This window comes from Diceros bicornis, chromosome 33, assembly GCF_020826845.1.
Source record: "Diceros bicornis minor isolate mBicDic1 chromosome 33, mDicBic1.mat.cur, whole genome shotgun sequence".
NCBI lineage: Eukaryota > Metazoa > Chordata > Mammalia > Perissodactyla > Rhinocerotidae > Diceros > Diceros bicornis.
Window position 1 is genome coordinate 36,644,157 of NC_080772.1, and position 20,268 is coordinate 36,664,424.

The 20,268-nt window shown below is 35.7% G+C and overlaps 1 long non-coding RNA gene across 1 annotated transcript in view; it reads right to left on the reverse strand.

Annotated features, from left to right (window-relative positions):
• Positions 1-19,504, reverse strand: part of LOC131396621 (uncharacterized) — a 52,234-nt gene extending 32,730 nt beyond the window's left edge. Inside the window, exon 1 of the long non-coding RNA XR_009216600.1 lies at positions 19,417-19,504. This is a non-coding gene — a long non-coding RNA (uncharacterized LOC131396621). The remainder of the gene's footprint in view (positions 1-19,416) is intronic.
• Between the last annotated feature and the right edge of the window lie 764 nt (positions 19,505-20,268).

Genomic DNA, 20,268 nt, shown 5'->3' on the forward strand with positions numbered 1-20,268 from the left:
GTTAAATATTTGGTGCATTTGGAATTTATTTTGGTTTAGAATAGTGAGGTAAGGCTACAACTTAATATTTTTCCAAATGGTCAACCAACTATAACATCATTTGTTGAGTAATCTATCTTTTTCGTACTAACTTGAAATGCCAGTTTTTATTATATGCTAAATTTTTGTATGTATTCTGGATCTATTCCTGGAATCTATTATTTACTTTTTCCACTTATCTATTGTCTATTTATGCATTTGTGTTGAACTGTTATAATTTTTGAAGCATTATAATATATTTCAATATCTGGTAAGATTAATCTTTAGTGATTACGTGTTTTTAAAAGACTTTTGCTGGCTGTTCTCCCATGTTTATTTTCATATGTGAACTTTAGAAATATTTGGGCTTTTTCAACAAATAACATTTTTGTATTTTAATTGGAAATATATTAAATTTAAAGATTAATTTACAGAGAATTGACATCTTTGTGATATTGAATCTTCCTACTCAAGAACTGGTACCTTTACAATATTCCTACTTCCAATTTAATTGTGTCTTTTTATGCTACTCAATAAAGTTTATTCCTAGGCATTTTATCTTTTTTCCTTGCTATTATGAAGGATATTTTTTTTCTCATTTTGTTCTTTAATTGTAAAAGTCATCATATGAGAAAGCTATTAAATTTTTTTAAATAAAATTTTTAAAAATTTCAAAACAACCACAATCTTATAGAAACATTGAAAGTTCAGTATAAACAAACTTAATTTTCCAGAGCCATTTGACACTCCATTATCTTTAAATAGTTTTGTGTGTATTTCTTAAAAATGACATTCTCTTACATAATCACAATACATCCATCAAAATCAGGAAATTAACACAGAGAAATTACTGTAATCTAATACTTAGACCACATTTGAATTTAGCCAGTTGTTCTGAGAATGTTCTTTATAGTAAAAGGATCCAATTCAAAATCTCATGTTGCATTTCATTGTCTTGTTTCTTCAGTCTCCTTCAATCTGGAGCAGTTTCTCAGTTTTCCTTGTCTTTCATGACCTTGATGCTGGGAGATGACAATCCAGTTATTTAGTAGAATGTCCTTCAATTTGATTTGTCTGAAGTTTCCTCATGATTAGAGGAAGATGTCAAGTTAGACATCTTTGGCAGAAACGTCATACAAGTGATTCTCTGTTCTCCGTCCATCTTACCAGGTGGCACATGATTTCAGTTTGGCCCACTTATTGATGACATTCACTTTAATCAGTTGATTAAGGTGGTATTTGGAGAGCTTCTCTGCTGTAAATTGATTCTTTTCCCTTTTGCAATTAATAAGTATTTTGTGAAGAAATATTCTGAAAGTATATAAATATCCCATTTATCATAAAATATTTAATCAGTCAATCAATAATAAATAAATGTAAACTTATGGTTTCCTAGTTTATTCAAAGGTTTTTAATGAGTTACTATCGTTGTATATTTTGATGCCCAAATGGTTCGTAGTTTAGCCACTGGGAGCACCTTTGAGTTGGTTTAAGCATTTTCGTGCTTTCTGGCATAATAATATTTTTCAGGCTCATCTTGTACTTTCCTTGTCTGAGCCCTGGAATCAGCCATTTTCCTGAGGAACCCTGGTTCATCTTAAAGCAGAATTGTATTTAGAAGTCAAGATCTAGTTGCTATATGTGTTCAGTGATATTAGGGTGTTGTTGCTCCCAGGCCCTCTCAGTGGGCAGATCTAAGCAATACAAATTTACGTTTATCTTTGTTTGCATATCAATTTATACATATTGAAAACCATGAGTTTAGACCAAATCTTCCAATTCCAATGCAACACTACAGGGTTCATTCTGGTCTTCTCTCTTTCTGTATTCGTAACTCTCTTCTCTGAAGGGAGAAACCTTAAATTTTCTATAATACTTTTGATCAGTTCCCCTCTCTGTAGTCCATCTTCCATATTTGCTGCCACCTCATCCTCACTAAGGGTCCAACACTCACACTGGGACATCCCCTCCCCCTCCCACCTCACATCATTGCTGTCCTCACCGGCCTTGACCTCGGATATTCTGCACTGGCCCAGCCCCGCGTGTGGATGCCCTCCACGCCCTCGTCTTGGCTGCTGTGACATCCTCCCTTTCACCCCCTACGTGTAGCTGGCGTTGCTGCCTACCTTCCTCTACCATCCCAACCGCTTTAGGACTCAAGTATTCAAAGAAAGGGGCAAGCTACTGAATATTTAATTATTTTTGTAATCAACCACTTCAGTGAATACGCTTAATGGGTTTCCAGTCTATGCAGTTCTGTTTTCTACCCATATAATTATAATATTAGCAAACAATGATTTTTGTCTCTTTTTTCAAGTTTTTATAACTTGTGTATTTCTTTTATCAAATTGTGTTGCTCAGTACTTCCAGAAATTTGTAGCACTAGTGGATATTTTTATCTTGTATCTGAATTTATGCTACTGCTTCTAGTGCTTCAACATTAAACATGATGCTGATGCTGTCTTTTGGTTTGATATATTCATGAGGTTAAGAAAAGAAACTTTTGTCTACTTAAATTGTTTAAAAACAATATTGAATTTTATTGAATACTTTTTCTGTGTCTATGAAGATTATGATTTAAAAAATTTTGACTCGTGGTAAATTATATGTTGTATTTTGTAATTGAAATTTCTTTGAACTACTTGGATAAATCCTACTTTGTTGTGTGATATTACTCTGTTAATGTGTTTCTGGACACCATATGCTTATAATGTTCATTTTTATTTATGAATGAGATCAGTCTCTGGTTTTCTTTTCCATGCTATCATTGTCACATTTGGATATCATTGTTTCGCTTGCTTCACCAAAGAAATATGGAAGCTTTTCTTCTGTGTTCTGAAACATTTAACTGGCATTAGGATTATTTATTCCACAAAGATTTGATAGAATTCATCTGTGATAATACCTTGTTTGGTGCATTTGAGTGTGTGGCAGAGAGAAATTGCTGTGAGATTATTCTCCATTTCCTTCAAGCAGTTGTCTGATATTTAGGTTTTCTCTCCTCTCTAGGGTCAATTTAGGTAATACGCATTTTCCAGAAAAATGTTTCAGTTTTCTTCAGAGTTTTAATTATTTTGGTGTATAGTTGTGTAAAATACTCTTTTGATTTTCTTAATAATGATGTTTATAGTTAGTTATTTACCAATTTTATTTATGACATTGAGTGCTTATGACATTTTTTCCTTGTTTAGATAAGCCAGTAGTTTATTTTTTCCTTCAAAGACCTGGCTTTTGAATTTGCTTACTTTTCTACAGTATTTCTTGTTTTGTAAATTCATTAATTTCTGCTGTTCTATTTTCTCCTTTCATTTCCCTTATTTATTTTAATTTTCTTTTCCTAACTTCTTGAGTCAAATTCTTAATTTTTAAAAATTTTATTCTTTCTCTTTTCTTGTAATATAAATATTTTGGGAAATGTATTTTCTCCAGAGAAGGGCTTTAATTATATTTCATAGGTTCATGAAAACATTCACTATTTTTACTTCCTTGATATTTTATAGTTTCAGTTTTGATACTCTTTGGTTTAAGAATAAGTTTGATATATGATTAACATATTTCATTAATTATGGAAAGTCTTTATACCCCCAGTGAATCATTTTCTACTTGATTTTTGGACAATAAGGAAGGGAAGTTATTCTGGAGCTTATTTTGTCTCCATTTCCTCCTGCAATTTTTGCTTTATGAATTTTAATGACATATGATTTAGAACACAAACATATTTAATAGCGAGACTCCATGCTTACACCTCTGATTTATCAACTTTACACAATAAATATTCACAGCCTAGTATGAAACGAGAAAAGTTTTCCTCTTGACATCCTGATTTAATTACTTAGAAGCTTACTGTCTAAGTCTTTGGCTAGTTACATTCAGATCCCCAAATGTTATTATTAAGGCTTCATTATTTTAAAATATTCTTTAAACTGTAACTATTAATTATATGCTATGTGAGGGAATCTGTGCAAATATATTTTGTACTTTCAATTCTCTGCTGAAACTTCCCATTAGTTACTCATTATTATTTACACTACCTCCATTAGAATCTATGAGAACTTATTATATGTGTTAAGGCTTACAGAATTTACATAACCTTTATTAGTACAGTGTCCATACTATTAAAGCCTTCGTTGTATTTTTCAAAGAGGGCTCATGGTACTTTGTATTCTCTAAGGTCATATATTTGTTATCTTTATATTTATTGGAGAATAAAATTCATGAGTCATGTGTATATATTTTTTCCTGAGATTGTCTTACTGTTTGCCAGAACTTTCCTGTGGAGAAGACTATGGCCAGACTGAGTTTCCACACTTGTAGGAGACTTCCTCTTTCAGCTGGTGCTAAAATAATTGTTTCTTTATCTTTGAAACATAGTAACATTTAGTTACTAATCTAGTAAAATCTTGAACATCTAGTCATTCTGTAAATTGTGTATTATGCTCTCTTTCCCTTTTTGGATCATACTATTATATTTAATTCTTCAGATTAAAGTCCTTATATGAGAAAAGTGTTCTTATATTACATGTTTGAGCATTTTTTTCTGCACCACTATTTCTGTTTTCTTATTCAGGAACAATTTTCACATGTAGTATCTCTTCTCTATTTTCATTTATCATGTTCTCCTTTTCTTTTCTCCATTTATTTGAGTGTGTTAGCCTCTATGTTCTGTGATTATATTTTCTTAAATCTTTATTTTGGTTTTATTTATTTATTTTTGTGAGGACGATCAGCCCTGAGCTAACATCCGATGCCAATCCTCCTCTTTTTTGCTGAGGGAGACTGGCCCTGGGCTAACATCCGTGCCCATCTTCCTCTACTTTATATGGGACGCCACCACAGCATGGCCTAACAAGCAGTGTGTCGGTGCGCGCCCAGGATCTGAACCCGGGATCCGAACCAGCGAACCCCGGGCCTCCACAGCGGAGCACTCACTCAACTGCTTGCATCACCGGGCCAGCCCCTTTATTGTCATTTTTTGTTGTTTCTAATGTGGATTTTATTTGTCACATTTTAATCTTTCTCTTCTTTCCTGAATATAGCCTGTTCATTCGTAATTTCTTCTATTGTTTTATTTGTATTTAATGCCTTGTAGCTCTTTGCTTTTCTTTCATCAAGGATATGTGTGTGTGTGTATGTGTGATTGTGAGAGCTTTCTCCCCTCATCCTGGCATAGTCCTTTTTCTGATGCATACTATTTGATTTTTATTTGATCAGTTGATCATTTTCACGTTTTTCCTTGGAGTATGTTATCCCTAGGATTATTGAATGATGGTTACTTTTTGGAGGTAGGTTACTTACTTGAAAGAAAAAATGGTGGGGAGTGAGTTGGTACAGCAGACAGATAGAATTTTCTTGTATGTTAACTTTGAACACTTAATCATCAACTCCATTCTGTACTCTCTCCTAAATAATATGTATCTAATTAGTGCTGTAATCATTAATATTCCAAAGGTTTCTTGGTAGTGATTTGGCCTCTATTTATTTCTCTTCAGTGACTGAAATCAGCTACTTCTGTGTTGATTGCCACCTAACATTTTCTCTATCTTACCACCACAACAGCCTGATCTTTAAAAAAATATATGTATATGTGGGATCCTTGTTCAGTCCTACATTGTATGTATATCATGAGTTTGGGGTGGCCCTTAGTCTGTCCATGTCTCAAGGACACCCCATTCCAAGTAAGTTTTCATTGGTTTTACCCTTCAGGGCTACACCACCTTCCCTTGGAGAACTCTGCCTATTCTCTCAAACACGAGAAGTATGCATATGCTCTTGAATATCTTTTAAAGTTTATTGAATTCACACTATTTGGCTGATATTTTTCAGAGTTTGTAGTTAGGAAATATGCTTAATTCTCAATTTTAATGAAGATCATTTTTTTCCTTCTTTTTACTCTATATGTTATTTAGTGGGCTTTTTGTCATGGTGTATAGCTTTTTAATGCCAGAAATGATGTTGACAGGATCTTCAATCTCATGTAGAATGGAGGTAAAATGATTAAAGTATGATACCCTGCAAGGGTCAGAGAGTTTTTTTTTAGAATATTTGGTAAGTATATTTGTTAAATACAACTTTATTTTATTTTTCCTGCCTTCGTTATTTTTCTTTGATCTCATGTTCATTGCATACAACTGACCCTCACCTGACATATTAGGGCCATGTTCTTATTATTTATACAATATAATTTAGCAAATAATATATATTTAGATCCAAACACTGTGATAAATTCTAGTGTTTTATACATGAATGTGTAATGGACCCTGTTCTCAGGCGATTGTGATAAATTGGAAGAAATATTAAGCATAAACGAAAACGTCATTAAAAAGAAGAATGTTTGCTTTAGTGCAAGTATTTTCATGGTGTATAAAAGCACAATGGAAAATACAACTACCTTTTTTTAGGGAAGAGAAATTTAAAAATTGTCACAGATAGCTTAACTTCGAGGTGGATCTAAACAGATGGATGAGTTTTTTTGAAGTTGAGAAAGAACCAAAGAGAACATTACATTGAAAGGACAGGTATGTTCACGGAGTAGCCAGAATATGTGTTGTTGAAAGATGAGGGGCAGAGGGGACAAATATAGGTGATGGTGTTCAATGAGGTCATGGAAGTTAATTTGGGTACAATTATAAAAGGCATTGCATTCCATACAAAATATTTAAACTTTAGCCTGTAGAGGATTAGAAGGATTTTAAGCAAGACACATCTGTAACTGCACTGGAATTTTAGAAAATGCTGTCGTAGCAGTGTGGAGGATGGGTTGGAAAGGAAGTTGGAGGCAGGGAGACTAGATAGGAAGTTATTGCAACAGTACAGATGAGAGTCAAAGAGGGTCTAAACAAGATACTGACATGCTGCCTGCGTGTGAGTGGTACTCCTTCACGGTGTGCATACCGTGTGGCCCTATTTGGTGGCCCTGTCATTGGGATAGGAGAGGAAAGATGTTTAGGATCCATTTCAGAAGAGGTAGAATTGATGGCCCTCATAACATGTTGGTCCTGAAGGGGTAAGAGAAGTGGATCCATAGAGTTATGAAAAGTGATAGGGATTTTCTTAACCCAAACGGAGAATTCAGGAGGAGGATCAGGATTTTGAGGGAAAGAAGTATGAGAGAATTTTAAGTGAAGTTTTGGTTATCTTGAGTTTGACTTTCCTGGATGACATTCGTGTGAAAATTAGTGGAGTTCAGGTTAGAGCCGGTGGATCCTTTCTTTTTTCCTGTCCATCTTCTTGTTCTGTACGTTAGTCCTACACGAGAATTAGTATAAGAACTGCTACTCTTACTACAAAAATTTATTGATGATGTTTCTGTTGGTATTGCTGCTAAACTGCTTCTTTGTGCTCTGAATATTGAATTAAGCAAAGTTCTGCTTATCACTGGATTATTTATTAGAGTGTATGCTGCGACTGCTTTGAAGAGGTCTTAGCCCTCTGTGCTCTAGCTAACCATACTCTGATATTTCCGCGTGGTCACTGTCACATTTTCTCTTTCACTCTGCTGTTCCTCTCTTTTGCCTTGCCCTGTGCACTCAGATAAGCCTGTGTCCTAATAAATAGCAGTGTGCATTTACAATATTTCTAAGGCTTCACTTATTCTACGGCTTCCTCTTAGTTTTTCCAAGGGATATTTATCTATCTTTTAAGCTTGTTGGGGAAAAATAGTATAGTTGCATTTTAATGCTCACAAAATCCATTTTTAACAAATCTTTATAACCCCCACCACAAGCATACTTAATTGACCATTCTGCACAAATATGAAAATATGTATCTATCCCTAAATGAACACTAACACATATAAAAAAATAATCATCAAGGTATCACTCAGATAAAATACTGGATTTTAGTTTCTCTATTTCAATAAATACAGTGGGCCTTTTATCAATAAAGATAATTGGCGTTTTAATTGTACCATGGATTTCTAGTTTAGGATTAACTTTGTAACCACCCTTTTATATCAGCTTCTCATCCTCTTTCAAACTTACTCTGGTCAAAATCCTTGATTTTATCCCCATTGTAGGGTTAAGATCCCTCTACTCTGTCAAAAGCCCAGCTGAGACATATTCAAGTGGGAAAACAACACGGGAAAACAAATGTGAACTTAGTACTCTTCGAAGCTCTTTAAGCTTTGTCTCTGTATTAATTTTGCTCACCAGAAAAGCTCAACTTCTGGTCTTTACAAAGTTACAATTTTACATTGAAATCTTTTGGCTTTTATCTTTTTAATGAAACTGCTTCAAAGACAAGATCCATTATGTTGCTCCACATCTTTGTGACAAACACCTCTTGGAAATGAGGCTCAGGGGAGACTCTTCAGTGGGTTGTCAAGTGTCCCTCTAGGCTGTGAGTGTTGCGTAGCCTATTCTTGTTGAGTTCAGTTGGCTGTGCCAAGCCCAGCGTAAAACCTTACTCTTAAGGGTTGTGGCATCTCTCAGGCAAGGCGATTTTTCAATTTCTTTATTCTCTGCTAGCAATTCTTAGTCTTATAATATCTGTCCTGTGATTTTTTGTAAGCTGCTTTAGCTTCAGGATGAAGATATTTACTTTTTAAAGCCCTTTTTTGGTCAAGTTTTTCTCAAAACTTGACCTTTTTCCAAATCTCTATGACACCATCCTCCTTTCCTGTCCACACCTGTCACCAGGGCTATTTCTAACTCTGTACTAAATTGGGTTAGGAAAATGGACTAAACCGATACTTCATAGAAATCTCTTCTTAATTCATGTATCTAAAAATATACTATAACTAAGATTTTATATAATATCCTATTTCAGAAACATTAGTATACTAAAAATATTTAGCTTATTTAAAATTATTCCATATGATGCTAAAATGCAATTAGGTAATTTTTTGTTTCCTAAGGAGTAACTGAGTAATGTAGGTAAAAAAATTCCTAAATTGTGTAATCAGTATTTTCAAATTTATTGGATGGTATGATTTATGTGGAGAGCAATCGGTTTTCTGTTTAAATTTTCCCTAGTTCAATTTCATATTTAGAAAGTGGTATGTGTGATTGATGATTAATTTTTAGATCACAAAATACTTAAATAAAAAGTCAAATTTTACGATTCAGTAACCTGAAATTGAAAAGGGTAAATTTGGGGGCTGGCCACGTGGCTTAGTGGTTAAGTGTGTGCGCTCCGCTATCGGCGGCCTGGGTTCGGATCCCAGGTGCACACCGACGTACTGCTTGTCTGGGCATGCTGAGGCGGCGTCCCACATACAGTAACTACAAGGATGTGCAGCTATGACATACAACTGTCTACTGGGGCTTTGGGGAAAAAAAGGGAAAAAAAAAAAAAAGGAGGAGGATTGGCAATAGATGTTAGCTCAGGGCCGATCTTCCTCAGCAAAAAGAGGAAGATTGGCATGATGTTAGCTCAGGGCTGATCTTCCTCACACACACACAAAAAAGGTAAATTCGGACCTATCAAATTTCAATTCTTCATTATTTGGGTGTGGTCAATGAATACATTTTTAAAAGTTTTAGATGCGTTAAGTCACTGATTTTCTCAATACCTTTTCACTAAGGGAAGGAATAAGGTGCATGCCTGTATTTATCATTGCTTTCTGTTTTACAATATTTCTAACAGCATGCATTCCCCGGGAGTAAGGAGACAGCCTGTGATGTGAGTGTCCATCATTGTAAGGACGCTGATTGTGCTCATATCTTCCTTTCCATCTCCTTTGAAGGATGTCGGTTCTTTCTGGCACTGGAGGAGAATCACAAGTGGTTTGCTTCTTGGCTATACTTACTATCTTTTTGCTCTTAAAGGATCTTGTGTGATTTACTTATACTTTAACTTCTGAAGGGATTGCAAACTGAATCCAGACACCGGAAGGTTTTCTGAAGAGAGGGTGGCCAAAGAGGGGGTCTGTACAGGATTGAATCAAAATTACCAGTATTCCAGAGTGATAGAGAGAGACAGACAGAGACAGATGGAGACAGACAGAGACAGAGAGACAGAGAGAGACAGAGACCTCAAGAAAACTCTTGTTTGAATTGTCGTGTCTGGAGTTCTGGAACCAGTTCACATTCTAAAGGTATAGGATGGGAATTCTGAAAGGCTTTCTTCCAGAGGAGTGACATTATATGACATATATAAACTCCAGTATTTACTGGCATTAAACAAACAAACAAACAATGCCAGACCAGATTTGAAATCAGTGAAAAACATTCAATTATTTCCTCATTTTAATCACCCTGTTCAATTCTGCTTGTGTGTCAAATAAAGACATAATACCTCACTTCCATACTCACTGAATTCTTTTACTTTGATGGATGTTTGCAATTAAACTCTATTTACACACTTGGTTAATAAGGTTACACAAAATTACTCACATTTTTCATTGATTCTTTTTCTTTGTAGGCTTGAAAATGCCTAAGCGCATTGATTATGGTCAGTTGAATACGTTATGCCACGTAAGAGGACTACAATACAAGTAAGTTATTCAAGCATTTCTTTTTCTGTCATTCAAATGAATATGAATGTGTTGGTTTCATGGATAAAAGAGAGTAATAAACCAGTGTTGACTCTCACAGGTACCTGATTTACCACACAGATAAAAACATTTGAAAACCTGCAAGTTATTTCTCCGGATGGAAGGGACAGGATATATATGCCATATTTTAAGGAAAAAAATTTAGTTTGAAGCAAACATAACTCATCCCTCGCTGGGCCCTTTCTGGTACTTAAAGAGCAGGCAAAAGGGAAAAAAAGCTTTAAATGGTTGAGAACACAAATCCTGAGTGAAAGGAGTACGTGAGCAGTGCACAGGAGACGCCTAGATGAAACATACTGGAGAACCAGGAAATACCCTGGCGCAAAGCTCGGGTCCCTAAGATATGTGATACTTGAAGATGTAATTTAAAAAAATCTAGTTTCTTGTTAACTCCTTACCCCAAGTTGGATTATTGAAATTATAAAACTAGTTGGTTTCTTCCATATCCATCAGAGTTTACCCACCCTCCCACCTTTCTTCACTAGGAGAAGAGCTTGCCTCATCTTTTATGGGACTGCTGAAAAAATGCCCTAAGTGTACAGACTTTCTCTCTCTACTTGAAAACATCTCTAAGTCACATCTCTTAACCATTTCAAATTATTTCTCTATCTTCACCCATCTTTCCATTCTTTCTTTTTCAGAGAAAGGCAGGAGGGCATGCGTCTTTGATACTTCTTGGGTTTCTCCCAAGAATGAGTTTTCTTTTTCTATGCACTCCTGCGTCCTCCTCACTCCTAGTGCCTTTCAGCACAGGGTAAAGAATTAAGTGCATATGCTCTGGAGTTAGGTCGCTGGGTGTGAATCCTGGCTCAGCCGCTCACCAGCTGTGACCTTTGACTGGTTACTTAATTTCTCTTTGCCTCAGATTTCTCATTTGTAAAGTGGAGATAATAGCAGTACCCATTTCAAAGAGTTATTAGGAGGATTAAATCAGCTAATTTATGGAAAGTAAACAGTGTCTGGCACACAGTAAAAGCTATATGTGTTTATTATTATTGTTGTTGTTACAAAAAACTCATCCAAGTTTTTAACTGCTGAACTTATCTTATATGCTGGTCCCTTTTCTGACACGGAATAAGCTAGTTAAGGGTTTTGGAGCCGAAAGCCTTCTTTCCTCTCATTTTCTTTTTGTTTCTAGCCCAGACATTTTTGTTTAAAACATGTTTCTAGATTTTTTTTTTTCCCCTTCAGGGATCGTAATAAGAGAGATCAAATCATCTAGATCTGGGTCTGCCAAAGGATCCATTCTACATAAATCCATTTTGTCAGCCTCTGTCTTTCCGGTGTGATGATCCCTCCCAGACAGAGTTCTCTCATCAGACAGTCTTTGGGTCCAGGCCCCACCTGGCTGTCCTGCCTGACTTTCTCTATTAAGTCTCACATTTACTGTGCCTTCTCTTAGACACGAAATCTCCTGAATTGCCTGGAGGTTTTCTTTTGTGGCACCAGCACCTCCCTTGGGCCTGGGAGGGGACACATTTTAGGGTAACTGCGTATAGGTTTTGGGTCATTCTTGTAGAAAAAAAAATATGATTGCAAATACAAAATTAGCTAAGAAAATGAATATTTATTTTGAATGAGAAAATAAATTACAATGAATTAATGAAGGCTTGGCAATTCAGGCCCTTTTTCCCCCTGACATTTTTTTTAATGCAATTTACCAGAAATGCATACATAGAAATTATTTAAGTCTTTCAGAATTAAAAAGCTGAAATCAATGTATTTCTCCATATTTACTTATTCTTTACGTATTATGTGTTAAAAATGACCCATGTAATATACTTTCCCCTTACAACAAAAACAGAAAGGCTGAGAATCAAGTGATTCAAGGATTGAAATTTTTGTACATGAAACCTACCAAGGGCCTTAGTTTTGATTCACACCCCCCTCAAAAAAGGTTTCTTTTATTACAATAAAGGCAGTAGATTGGCATATTATTCTGGGATTTTCGATCAAAGGTAAAAGAAAAATTGAGTAACAAATGGGAATGATGTCACCTCGGATTTCTAAATTCTTAAATGTGGGACTTTTCATCTCTAGTAGACTGCATGTTGATCTTATGGCTTCCTACCCCATGACATTTAGCATAGAGTGCAAATGAATTGAATTGAATTACATTCTGATGTTCGGGAGAAATGAATATCTTCTTAATGCTTTATGCTTAAGCTTTATGCAAAAGCTTAATGCTTTTGTTAGTTGGATGTTCCAATTTTCTTCCTGGACTGTATGCTTTGGAGATAAACTTAAAGACGCCTTGAAGAATTTTTTCACTTGTCAAAGTACTCTGTGACTCGATCAGTCAGCTCTTATGTTCTAAAGGTCAATTTACTTAGTAATATACAGAGTAATATGGTTTAAAAAGAAATTTATGTTCTCCTAACTTTCAAATAATAGAAAAGAGAGGCTACACCTTTGCCACTGCATTTTCCAGTGTGGCCCAGTATTCTTGTAACTTCATACAGAAACCTTCAAACGTGTCTAAATTAGGAATTATAAAAGACAAAAACAGTCATGATGCCCATGCATTTGTGCATTTGTATGAAGTTAGTGCTTGTCAGTCAGCTTTGTGACTGGGATACAGCAAGAGCTCAATCTTTGTTAGTGCTTAATATTACCAGTATCTAGCTGCTTATAAAGACAGGTGTAGTTATGCTGACTATATGTTTTTTATGCTTATAGAGACTATAACTCACAAACAGGTTTTAGCCCAAAGTCCATTTATAAGTTGACTGTCCAGCATTCATCAATTTACCATAGACATAATATCATAGAATCAGACGATTGTACCACAGGAAGTCAACTCAGAAATCATCTAGTGGAAACTCCTTAATGCACCGATAATTAATTGTGCCCATTTTCCCAAAATGTATCTTTAAATTTTATACTTTTATAATAAAAAAGATGAAAATTATAGTTAAAATTATAGTATTTAACTAAAATATAAAAAATAGCATTCAGTAATTGTTTCTTTCACATTGCTTCAGGTTAAGGTAAATTCCATTAAATTAGTAGAGTATTAGAGGTTGAGAGAGACAAATGATGATTTTCAAGGAGGCTCCTGGACATTATTAAGGCTTTTAGAGTCTATTGATAATGGTTGATTCTTCATTATAACTATTTTTATTTCGAAATATATTGTCTTTCTTTTTCTTAGTGAGAGTGTTTTGCTAATTCTGTTGGTTTATCATAGACATTTTTGATATAAAAATGAAGATATGAAGAGATAGGTGATTTTTATTTTTAAGGAAATAAAATTTGGAAGAGAAAGGAGAGACAAGAAGAGCTTTGAAAAGATGGTTTATGTCCTCATACAAGAAATCAACTGAGCTGTGATCCCACGAACACTGCTTTGTCTGGAATGAAGTCAATTTTTATCTTGAACAATTTCCACTGACGACCACCAGTTGGGGCTGTCAATCCAGAGTAGATTTGTTGTCTTCTTGTGGTGGCAGAAAAATGTGGGCAGAGACAGATGGAATCTTGCATTTATTTAATAGATTATAAACAATTCGGAGGCTTGTAATTCAAGGTGTACCTATTAATGTTATTTTACCTAATGTGCACGCTCTTATATCCAGCTGTCTAGGACAAGATTCTCTACCGGAGGCAGTAGTACTTCCTCCAGGGGGAATTTGGAAATGTGGACACATTTATAGGTGTCACAATGACTAGGAGGTGATACTGACACCGAGTGGGTGGGGGCTAGGCATTGTAAACAGTTTGCAGTGTGCAGTAAAATTCAGCACATTGTTCCATCCAAAATGCCTGTAGCCCTCTGTGATATTGTGATTTACGATAACAAATGTATATTTGGTCTTCGTCCTGATTCTGGTACAGAGCTCCTAAAACCCTTGGAATTTCCTAAGTGATGAGAGTGATAAAGGTGTCTTAGAGGGTTGGATTAGACGGTTGGAACTTTCTGCCCCACCCCCTGAGCTCCAGGGAGGGGAGAGAGGCTGGAAGTTGAATCAGTTGCCAATGACCAATGATTTAATCAATCATGCCTGTGTAACAAAGCCTTCATAAAACCCCCAAAGGACTGGGTTCAGGGATCTTCCTGGTTGGTGAACACGTGAAGGTTCGAGGAGAGAAAGGTGCCTGGAGAGGGCATGGAAGCTCTGTACTCATTCCCACATAACCTTGCCCTAAGAATCTCTTCCATCTGGATGTTCATCTGTATCTTTTATCATATCCTTTTATAATAAACCGGTAAATGTCAGTAAACTCTTTTCCTGAGTTCTGTGAGCCACTTTAGCAAATGAATTGAACCTGAGGAGGGGGTCATGGGGACCTCTGATTTTTAGCAAAATTGGACAGAAGTTGTGGGTAACCTGGTGACCTACTACTTGTGATTGGCATCTGAAGTGGAGTGGGAGCAGCCTTGTGGGACTGAGCCCTTAACCTGTGGGATCTGATACTACCTTCAGGTAGACAGTGTTAGAATTGAGTTGAGTTTTCAGACATGCTGCTGGTGTCTGAGAATTGCTTGGCATTGTGTGGGAACCTCCCCCCGACTTTGGAATTGGGTCCATCCCTCCACCCTCTTAAGAAATACCAGTCTAGAGGATTTTTTCTTGGCTAAACTTTCTAAAGTTAGAGGAGTTGCTATAGATCATCTCTAAGATATTAACCATCAAATTTCCCTAAATCTTGATTCAAGAAACAAACTCATATTCTCATGAAAACCTGCTTCCTTTCTCCATTCTCTACCAATATTATCACAATTAGAGTCTAAGCTCCTGAGGGAAACAACCATGTGAGTTTGGTTCACTACTGCATTTTCATTGTCCATTTCAGTTCATGGTACATAGTTGGCCTTCAAAAAATATTTGCTGAATGCCTAGCTTTCACCCGATAATGGAAGCATGAAAATCTTTCAGCCATGTTTTATTCTCTTTTCTCTTTATTTCTCCATATGTTATACTTAGATTCTACTGTTCCTCTCTATTTCTAATATTTGTTACTCATCTTTTATCCACTACTCAACTCTAGCTCTTTTATTACATGCCTCCAGGACTACCAAACTTACAATTGGAATTCCATCCTCAAATCTCTTCTTCATTCCTCATTGTGTACTACAAGTTAAATCTTTTTATTTTATTCGTATATTTTTAAGAGATTTTGTTTTTTGAGCAGTTTTAGGTTTACAGAAAAATTGAGCAGAAAGTACAGAGTTCCCAAATACTTCCTTACTCCTCCCTTCTAGTTTTCCGTATTATTAATATCTTCAATAATTGCGGTATATTTGTTATAATTAATTAGCCAATATTGATACATCACTATTAGCTAAAGTCTATAGTTTACAATAGGGTTCACTGTGTTGTACATTCTGGGGTTTTTGGCAAATATATAATGACATATATTTACCACTACAGTATCATACAGAATAGTTTCACTGCTCTAAAAATGCCTCGTGCTCCCCTTATTCTTCTCTCCCTCCCTAATCCCTGGTAACCACTGATCTTTTTACTGTTTCCATAGTTTCCCCTTTCCAGAATGTCATATAATTGGAAAAATACAATATGGAGTCTTCTCAGATTGGCTTTTTTCACTTAGTAATATGCATTTAAGTTTCCTCCATGTGTTTTCATGGCTCAATAGCTCATTTTTTTTTGTCATCGAATAATATTCGTTGTATGGATGCACCACAGTTTATCTCTTCACCAAATGAAGAATATTTTGGTTGCTTCCAAGTTTTAACAATTATGACTAAAGCTGCTATAAACATTCATGCACAGGTTTTTGTGTGAACGTTAAGTTTTCAACTCATTTGGGTAAATACCAAGGAGTGCGATTACTGGATTGTATGGTAAGAGTGTGAGTAGTTTTGTAAGAAACCACCAAACTGTCTTCCAAAGTGGCTGTACCTCTGCATTTTCACCAGCAATGAATGAGAGTTTATCTTGCTCCACGCTCTTCACAGCAATTCATGTTGTGAGTATTCTGAATTTTAGCCATTCTTAATAGATGTGTAATGATAGCTTGCTATTTTAATTTACATTTCCCTAATGACATATGATGTGGAGCATCTTTTCATATGCTAATTTTCCATCTGTGTATCTTTATGAGTTGTCTCTTCAGATGTTGTGTCCATTTTTTATTTAGGTTGTTTGTTTTCTTATTGTTGCGTTTAAAGAGTTCTTTGTATATTTTGGATACCAGTCTCTTATCAGATAGGTGTTTTGCAAATATTTTCTCCCAGTATGTGGATTGTCTTTTCATTCTCTCAACAGTATCCTTTGCAAGCAGAAGCTTTAAATGTTAATGAACTCCAACTGATCAATTTTTCTTTCAGGAATTATACTTTTGGTGTTTTATCTAAGAAGTCATTGCCAAAACCAAGGTCACCTAGATTATCTTCCTATGTTATCTTCTATGAGTTTTACATTTTTGCATTTTACATTTTGGTCTATAATCCATTTTGAGTTAATTTTTGTGAAGGGTGTAAAGTCTGTCTCCTGATTCATTTTTTTTCCAGATACATGTCCAGTTGTTACAGCACCATTTGTTGAAAAGACTGTCTTTTCTCCATTGAGTTGCCTTTGCTCGTTTGTCGATGATCCTTTGACTGTATATATGTGGGTCTATTTCTGGGCTCAGTATTCTGTTTCATTGAATTGTTTGTCTATTCTTTTACCAATATTACTGTCTTGATTATTGTAGTTTTATAGTAAGACTTGAAGTTGGATAGTTATTTGTATATTTTTAAAATTAATTCAACAAGAATATGCACTCATACATTTCTCTTGTAAAATTGAAAACAATGCAAATAATTTTGAATTTTCTTTTGACCATTATCCTGACCATGACTTAATTTTAAACTCCTTCCCCATCCTCAGAGGTAACCAGTGTTAAACCAGCTACTGAGTAACTTTCTGGTACTTTTCTGTGCCTGCACATACATTTCAATAAACCAGTAGAAATTTATAGCATTGATGTTTAAGTGTGTGGTCTGTGTATATAAAGGATATATCATATTGCAATATCTACCTGCAATTTGCTCTTTTTTCTATCCAATGTGTCTTGGAGATCTGTCTGTATTTGAACAGATATAACTCATTATTTTTAGCTCCTACATACTGTTTCGTGATATCAATAAACTAACACTTTGTTTAACTACTACCCTACTGATTAACACTGAAGTTGTTTCCAGTTTTTCTCTTATTTCAAAAAATGCTGCAGTGAATACCCTTGTAAATGCCTTCTTATTTATGTGTGAGTATTTTTCTAGGGTAAAATACTAAGAAATGTCATTTTTAGGGCACGGGGCACACACACAGTCAATTCTACGTAGATACCACCATATTTCCACACTCCTCTCTCTATACTCCGTTCTGAAAGGCTGGATCTGGGAATTTGCAAACTACATTTTGCAGACTTCCTTGCCAGCTGCCTTCCCCCATTAGAGTCTACCAATAGGAGGCACAGGTAGGAGATTAGAAATCAGAAGAGAAGAAACCATTCTTCTGCTTTCTCATTCTCTCTCCTGTTGTTGGTGACATTTCTGGAAATGGCTGTGTCCCTCTGCCTTTAGCCATGAGAGCCCTTCTTTGGTGGACCCACTGTCTGCTGTGTAGCCCCTCCTCAGCATGTCTAGTCTTAGCAGTGGCTCCTCCTAGACAACCCCAGCGTCTCTCCTGATACTCTATACCATGGCTACCCTTTTGAGGACTCAGCCTTGGGGATGCAGCTGTTTTGTCCAGTTACTCATCTATGTGTTAACTCACTCTCCTCTTTGGTTCTCTTAGTTCTACTTCAGCAACTATATTTCTGTTTTACGTATCCGTATGTTTCAAGTACTGAGGTGGTTTCTGTTTTTCTGATTGCATCCTCACTGACTCATTGAATTTCAGGACCAGAAATATAATTTGTGGAGCCCAGTGCACAATGACAATGCAGGGCACCTTGATAAAAAATTATTAAGAATTTCAAGATAGTGATAGTAGAGCATTAAACTCAGTGTGAAGACTGTCTGAACATGGGTGCTATGCAAGGTCGCAGGCCACATGCCCACTCACGAAGCTGGCCCCGGTGACTCTCCTTGTTCATCTGTCACTTTTATGACAGCAAATGAGAGAAGATATTTTCCCACACCCTCAAGAAAACTTGAATTATCAAACTTTTATTGTAGCTGATGTTTATGAGCAAAAATTTTATTTTGTATAATTTGTATTTCATGAATTTATTGGCCACTTGAATCTCCTTTTCAATGATTTTCTGTTCTTAGCATTTGCCCTATTTTTTTCTATTGGGTTGTTTGTAGCAATTATTTGCATCTTTTGGATATTAATCTTCTGTCAGGATTAATATATGTTATAACATTTTCTTTTTTATCACCTGTCTTTGACTTTTTTTCACAGTATCTTGTTATACAGAAGCATTTTAATTTTTATCTAGTTTAATTTTTTTCTTTTATGACTTTTTGCTGTTTGTATCTTGTTTTAAAAAGACCTACCTATCCCAACATTATTATTATTTTTTCTGATATATGCTTTTATAGTTTTCTCATGTTATTTCTTTGATACATCTAGGTTAATATATTTTAATACATTTCACTGCTCAAGACTATGCAATAACTTTTCACTGTATAAAAGACAAAATCAAATCCACATAGATATTAAACAGGTACCTCCAACTTCACAAATCTAGACAGAACTTTTGATTTTTTTCTCTCCAGATATTAATCACTTGCTCTCACATTTTAGTAAATGGCAACTGTACAAATTCCAGTTGGTCAAGACCAAATCCTTAGAGTCATCATTGCAGGCTCTATTTCTCTTTCATACCTCAGATCCGATCTCAACAATATCCTGATGGCTCTACTTTCAAATATATCCAGAATATAACCATTTCTCACCACCTCCACTACAGCCACCCTGGTCCGGGGCAACAAATGGTCTTACCTAGATTATTGCAGTAGCCTCCTAACTGGTCTTCTTACTCCATTCCTTGCCCCTTTACAGTCTGTGGTTGGTGCAGTAACAAGAGAAATCCTGTTAAAATATAATTTAGAACATGTCACTATTTGCTCAAAATATTCTAACGGCTTCGATATCACTCAAGGTAAAAGCTAAGATCTTTACTGTGGCTTGCAAGGTTGTACATGATCTCACACCCACTCCATCTCTGACCTCTTCTATATGAGACCCCCTAGCTTATTTTGCTCCAGCCACAGTATCTCCACGCTCTGTTCCTAACACACCAAGTGTGCTCCTGCCTCAAGCCTTTCTCACTTGTACTTTCTGTCTGGAATGATCTTTCCTCAGATGTCTACTTGCCTTTCTCCCTCACTTGCCTCAGGTCTCTGCATTCTGTGACCAGCCTATATGAAATAGGTACTCTTAGCACTTTTTCCCCTATTCTTGCTTTCATTTCTTAATGCATCTGACATATTATATAGTCACGGATTTATTTTTATTGTCTCCCCTCTCTAGATTGAAGACTTCATGAGGACAAGACTTGATTTATTTGCTGATATATTTCCAGTGATTAATCTCCCCTATACCTAGTTTAATTTTATTTATCCTTCAAGGTCCAGATTGTCTCTTCATAGGTTTTCATTCTCCTACACATCTGTTCCGGGAAGACTGTAGGCTGGGAGTCTGAAGGAATGCATTCTAGACCTAGCTCTGCCTTTAGGTTCAATTGAGGTTCTTTGAATATCAGCTAAACTCTCAGGGCTTGGTTTTCTCATTTGCAAAAGGACATAAACTTGATTTGATACAAGGAAACTTTTTATCCTAATACTATATAAA